Source organism: Colobus angolensis, unplaced genomic scaffold (genome assembly GCF_000951035.1).
Source record: "Colobus angolensis palliatus isolate OR3802 unplaced genomic scaffold, Cang.pa_1.0 Scaffold34, whole genome shotgun sequence".
Classification (NCBI taxonomy): Eukaryota; Metazoa; Chordata; class Mammalia; order Primates; family Cercopithecidae; genus Colobus; species Colobus angolensis.
Window position 1 is genome coordinate 4454479 of NW_012116710.1, and position 6679 is coordinate 4461157.

Sequence of the window (6679 nt, forward strand, 5' to 3'; positions counted from 1 at the left end):
TAGTTGCCTAGGCTGGTCTCAAATTCCTGAATCAAGTGATACTCCTACCTTAGCCTCCCAAAATGCTGGGATTACAGGTATGAGCCATGGCACCCAGCTCCCATTCTATTTCGTTTCTTTTCTTTTGTTTTTTCTTTTCAATTGAGATGGAGTCTCACTCTCTCACCAGAATGAGGAGTGCAGTGGTTCAGTCTTGGCTCACTGCAACCTCCACCTCCCAGGTTCAAGCGATTCTCCTGCCTCAGCCTGCTGAGTAGCTGGGATTACAGGCATGCACCTCCACCACGTCTGGCTAATGTTTGTATTTTTAGTAGAGACGGGGTTTCACCATGTTGGTCAGGCTGGTTTCCAACTCTTGACCTCAAGTAATCTGCCCTCCTCTGCCTCCCAAAGTGCTGGGATTACAGGAGTGGCCACCACACCCAGCTCCATTCTATTTTCTTAATCATTTCCTTTTCTTACTCAGACTATCAATGAGAAAATCTTGGCTGACAGTGAAACCGCATGTTAGAAAGTTAGGCCTCAACAATATAAATATGCTAAATGAAAAGCATTATACTCTTACAACCTTAAAAGAATAAGTTACCCCTTTGTCTCAAACTACATCAGTAATAGCAACAATAATCGTAAAGAGAGGAAGATTGTTGTCCTTGATGCTAAACTGAATTTTTAGGTTCTCTTTACCATATGAGAATACATGGAAGAATCTGAATGATATGCCAAATGAATATGAGATTTTTTTTTGTTTGTTTGTTTGAGACAGTCTTGCTCTGTAGCCCAGGCTGGAGTGCAGTGGCAAGATGTCAGCTCACTGCAACCTCCGCCTCCTGGGCTCTCCTTCCTCAGCCTCCCGAGTAGCTGGGATTACAGCCGTGCACCATCATGCCAGACTAATTTTTGTATTTTTAGTAGTGATGGGGTTTCATCATGTTGGCCAGGCTGGTCTCGAATTCCTGATCTCAAGTGATCTGCCCGCCTTGGCCTCCCAAAATGCTGCAATTACAGGCATGAACCACCACACCCAGCAGAATATGAGAACGTTAATGAGATTCAGCTCAATGGCTCCCAAAATCTACTGGAAAGAAAGCAGATTGGTATTAGGACATTCAGACACATTTCAGACAAAGGAAAGCATGCCCTAAAACCAGTAATCTTAGGAAAGAAAAAAGCCAACTAGCCTAAACATTGATTTTTAGATGTGAAAGAATTTTTTTCCTCCTCATCAGAGTCCTTTTGAGGAACAGCATTACCAAGGAGGGGGAAAAGAATCATGAGTTACCAGGTCTTTCCTTGAAGCACGGAATGCCTCGTAACACAATACCCTCCACACCTTCCCTGTTCACACACTTTAACACATGGAGGTAGGAGGGAGGCTGGAATCTGGGTATGAGTTCACAGCAGGTTCCTGGGGTCAGAGCTCTGGGAAACTCGAGGTTCTGAGACAGGTAGCTCGCTCTCAGAGTTCACAAAGAAATAACCTCGCAGGCGTTTCCAATCTCACAGCAAGTCAATGCCTTCTTGCTGGAAAACTTCATTTAGAGTTCAGTATCCAGTTTCCCTCTTGCAGACATTTGTGTGTGTGTGTGTCAGCCGCAAGCAGCTGTGAGGAAAGAGGGGAGAAGAAGCATCCAGGAACCTACAGCCACGACTCAAAGTGACACCGCAGTGCCACCGCAAACAACGTACATGAAAAGGACAAGCACCTCACATCCCCGTCACGCAAGCACAGCCACTCACTCACCTGTCACGGCCTCACAACCGCACCCATCGTCAAGGAGGCACATCACAGCCTCTCACACGCACAGTTTCTCTCTCACATACTCTCAAACATTCTCCATCTGACATATACAACATTCTCTCACGTGCGCACTCAAATACCCTCCTCTGCTGTTCATGCACCCACGGGCCTGAGATTCCGGTAACAACTGGTCATCCAACTACAGGCTTCCACGGTTTAAGGGCTTCCTCCACCACCCCGGCCGGTTTAGGTTGGGCTCCAATGTAACTTGATTGCCCAGAGCTCTGCCTGCGAGTACCCTGTGCCTATCCTGAAATGAGTTCAACTCACCTAGCAAAAGAACCACGCGAAGACGGAAGGGAAGCCATAGATTGGGTGTTCCCGTTGCCCTCTGGGAAATGTAGTTTAAGCCTAAAGATCCATGACCGCGGTGGCTTGTGGGAAAAGTGTCTCGGAACCCCAAATCCCGGTTAGATTGCAGGCACCGCCGCACGCTGGCTCCCGGAAGTTTTAGTCTTCTCACTACCCGGAGTGCGCAGACACAGAGACTTACTGCGCTGGCGAAGATGACTGAGGCGAAGCCATGTTCGACTTGTCCTCGGAGTCCTGAGGGTTTCAGTGACCACAGAAGGCTGAGAAGGGGAATCTGAACTCGGAGCTGCCGGAAGCCTCGGGCTGGTTGAGTGTAGAGCCGGTCGGGGAGGGGGTTCAAGGTGTGGCAGCGAGGGCGAGCGTGGGGGATCGGGTATAAGCTCCCGAGGGCGGGGACTCTGCTCTGTGTCCCCTGAGGAGGTCCAGCCTTGTTATAAGGTATGAGAAAAGTAACTTTTTAAAAATGGACAAATATTAATTGTATGTTTTATATACTGATAGAGTACAATATGCTGTTTTAATCTATGTTTACAATGTGAAATGATTAAGTCAAGCTAATTAAATCTGTCACTTCACTTTTTTGTGATGAAAACATTTAAAATCTACTCTTTGAGCAATTTTGAAACATACAACACATTGTTTATGTAGTTGCTATTCTGTGCAATAGATTACTAAAGTTTGTTCCTGCTAACTGAAATTTTGTACTCCTTTAATTAATATCTCCCTTTCCCCCATTTTTCAGTCTCTGGTAAACACCATTCTGTGCCTCTTAAGAGTTAGACTTTTTTAGATTCCACTAGGAGTAGATTTCCACTTAGGAGTAGATTTTCTAAGCTAAATTGACGTGAAATGCTAAATACCACTTATGTGGTATTTGTATTTGTCTTTCTGTTCCTGGCTTTTCTCACTTAGCATAATGTCCTCTCGGTTTATCCGTGTTGTCACAGATGACAGAATTTTCCTCGTTTTGTTTTTATTTTTTATTTATTTTTTAAAAATCTTTTATTTATTTTTAAAAACTCCGTCTTGAGACGGAATTTCGCTCTTGTCGCCCGGGCTGGAGTGCAGTGGCACAGTCTCAGCTCACTGCAACCTCTGCCTCCCTGGTCCAGGCAATTCTTATGTCTCAGCCTCCCAAGTATCTGGGATTACAGGCATGTGCCCCCACATCGGCTAATTTTTGTATTTTCAGTAGAGACAGAGTTTCACCATGTTGATCTGGCTGGTCTCGAACTCCTGACCTCAGGTGATCGACTCACCTTGGCCTCTCAAAGTGCTGCATTTACAGGTGTGAGCCACTGTGCCCGGCCATTTTCCTGTTTTTAAAAAGTGAATACTATTCCTTTATATATACATATATATGTATATGACATTATATATATAATATATATAATATGTAACATTCTCTTCATCCATTTATAACATGCTGGACACCTAGGTTGCTTCCATATCCAATGCAGAATAATTGGTAGTGCAGTTCTCTCTTCAGCATGCTGACTTCAGTTCCTTTAGCTATACACCCACAGGTGGGATTGCTGGAACATAAAGTAATTCTATTTTTAGTTTCTGATGAATCTCCATATTATTTTCCATAATGGCTGTATTAATACACATTGGGAAATGTACTTACTTTTGATGCTGTTGGGAATGGACTGGTTTATTCAAGAAATTGTGTTAGGTACATTGACTAATTAGTGGGTAGAAGTGAAGTTATATTTACTTAATTCTTTAAGGCATAGTCAAAACAAACTGAATAATTAAATGTAAAAATGATCGGGAGAAAACGTTTTGGTTTTGTTTTTTTTTTTTGAGATGGAGTCTCACTCTGTCAACCAGGCTGGAGTGCAGTCGTGCGATCTCAGCTCACTGCAATCTCTGTCTCCCTGGTTTGAGTGATTCCCCTGCCTCAGCCTCCCAAGTAGCTGGGATTACAGGCATGTGCCACCGCACCTGGCTAATTGTATATGTTTTAAAATATTGAGTTAGGAGTAGATTTTCTAAGCTAAATTGACGTGAAATGCTAAGGAAATAGTGAGATTTAACTTGATAATTATGTGTCTGAATGAATCAGCCAATTAATAAAATTAAAACAGGCCAGGGGCTGTGTTGCATGCCTGTCATCCCAGTACTTTGGGAGGCCAACACAGGCAGATCACTTGAGTCCAGGAGTTTGAGACCAGCCTGAGCAACGCATCAAAATGCTGTCTCTACAAAATACAAAAATTAGCCAGGCAGGGTAGCGTATGCCTGTAGTCCCCACTACTTGGGAGGCTGAGGCAGGAGGATCACCTGAGCCCAGAGAAGTCGAGGCTGCAGTGAGCTGTGATCCTGCCACTGCACTTCCAGCCTGGGTGACAGAGTGAGACCCTGTCCCAAAGAAACTAAAATAAAGTGAAATGAAAACAAATACAAGACAAAAATGGATCGACTTAACACATAGTATGATGAACAGACATAGATAACAATACTGTCCAGTGTGTTTCTGTTATCAAACTCAGGGTCACTAGTCTAAAGGAAATAGGAATGGTGACTATAAATTCACAACCATTTACAACATTAGAAATACAAATTATCATCAGATATATCAGACTCACTATTACTTGCCCTTTTAAAAATTCATCCTGCTCTCCATAATTAAGAAAATATTGATAACTCTTTTTTTCCCTTAACTTAGACCTTTGTGCTCCTGAATCTCTGAATTTGTGTTCACATCTTAAGACTCTTTTTTTGTAATTATTTACTGTAGCTTTTTGTCTTCAGTTGAGACATCACCTATATTCTCTTTACACTTTTCCACAAATGACTCAATTTTTTCATAAGCATCATTGATGAGTTCCATGTATGGGATGATAGTGTAATGATAAATTATCAATGTGGTTTCTCTCCAGTCTTGTTCATTATTCAAGTGACTCTCCTTGGTTTAGCAACAAGTCAGGAGGTATCTATGACATTTTGTTCAGGTTAAGCAGTAAGAAGAAAACAAAATCTACATTATCTTTTTCATATTTTAAACACAAGCCAACAAATAATTTGGAAGGACCCATGAATAGACAGTGAGGATTTTATGTTCCCTCAAGAGTAATTGAGATTGTTTAATTGTATGGGGAAATGAACATATCTCAAAGGGAAGCAAGAAGATATAATATTTAGACCACAGAATCATTAGGAAGTGGCTTTGCACCGTGGGTACACCACTGTACACAGGAAATATCAGGGCGCAGTGGTGCACGCCTGTAATACCAGCACTTTGAGAGGCTGAGGCAGGTGGATGACCTGAGGTCAGGAGTTTAAGACCAACCTGACGAACATGGTGAAACACCATCTCTACTAAATACAAAAAATTAGCTGGGTGTGGTGGCACACACCTGTAATCCCAGCTACTTCGGAGGCTGAGGCAGGAGAATCACTTGAACCTGGGAGGCGGAGGTTGCAGTGAGCTGAGATGGTGCCATTGCACTCCAGCCCGGGCAACAAGAGTGAAACTCTGTTTCAAAAAAAAAAAAAATCACTGCCACAAACTTTTTCACATAGGATGATGAAGGATTCCAGAGCCCCTGCTACCTCTAGGGGCTCCTCCCCCTGCCATACCACACGTATCTTGACAGGGCCTGTTACAGAGAAGAAAAGTCCCAGTAAATTAATATCACAATTATTGACACATACCCACCAAAAATCTCAAATTAAAATTTTGACAAAATTAAGTGTCAGCAAGAATGCAAAGATTTGGGAATTATCAGACATTGTAAGACTGTCAGTTGGTGTGTTAACTTTGGGATGAAACCAATAATACCTAGTAAAGCTGAAGATACGTTTACCCTGTAACCTATGGTTTTACCTCTTGCTTTATACCGTACATAAATACACACTAATGGTAACCAAATAGAAATACAAAAATACAACAGCATCATTTTTAACTTACAAAAATGAACACAACCCACATGTCCACCAACCATGAAGGGATACAAACTGGTGTACTGTTTTTTTGTTTGTTTTTTGAGACTGAGTCTCACTCTGTTGCCCAGGCTGGAGTGCAGTGGCGCGATCTCGGTTCACTGCAACTTCCACCTCCCAGGTTCAAGTGATTCTCCTGCCTCAGCTTCCCAAGTAGCTGGGATTAAAGGTGTGCACCATCACTCCTGACTAATTTTTGGTTTTTTGTTTCTTTGTTTGCTTTGGGATGGAGTCTCACTCTGTCGCCCAGGCTGGAGTGCAGTGGTGCAATCTTGGCTTGCTTCAACCTCCACCTCCTGGGTTCAAGCAATTCTCCTGCCTTAGCCTCCCGAGTAGCTGGGATTACAGGCCCAGCTAATATTTTGTATTTTTAGTAGAGATGGGGTTTCGCCATGTTAGCCAGGATGGTCTCTATCTCCTGACCTTATGATCCGCCCGCCTCCGCCTCCCAAACTGCTGGGATTACAGGCATAAGCCACCACAGCTAGCTGGTGTACTGTTTTAATAAAGTGCAGAATCAATGCTAAATGTGAATATTAAATACTTAATATTGAGTAATAGAAGCCAGGTGCAGCAGGATACAGACTATTACTCCAATTATGTAAGAGAAAAACCAGG

General features: G+C 42.9%; 1 protein-coding gene across 6 annotated transcripts in view; it reads right to left on the reverse strand.

Moving 5' to 3' along the window:
- The window catches only part of ZNF573 (zinc finger protein 573), a 55511-nt gene extending 52770 nt beyond the window's left edge, over window positions 1–2741 (reverse strand). For 3 of the 6 annotated variants that reach the window (XM_011952369.1, XM_011952366.1, XM_011952368.1), the window contains exon 1: window positions 2069–2115. The gene's annotated coding sequence lies outside the window, so the exon portion shown is untranslated. Of the gene's footprint in view, window positions 1–2068 lie in introns of all 6 variants that reach the window. The other 3 variants (XM_011952367.1, XM_011952364.1, XM_011952365.1) reach the window with 2 other exon arrangements.
- Between the last annotated feature and the right edge of the window lie 3938 nt (window positions 2742–6679).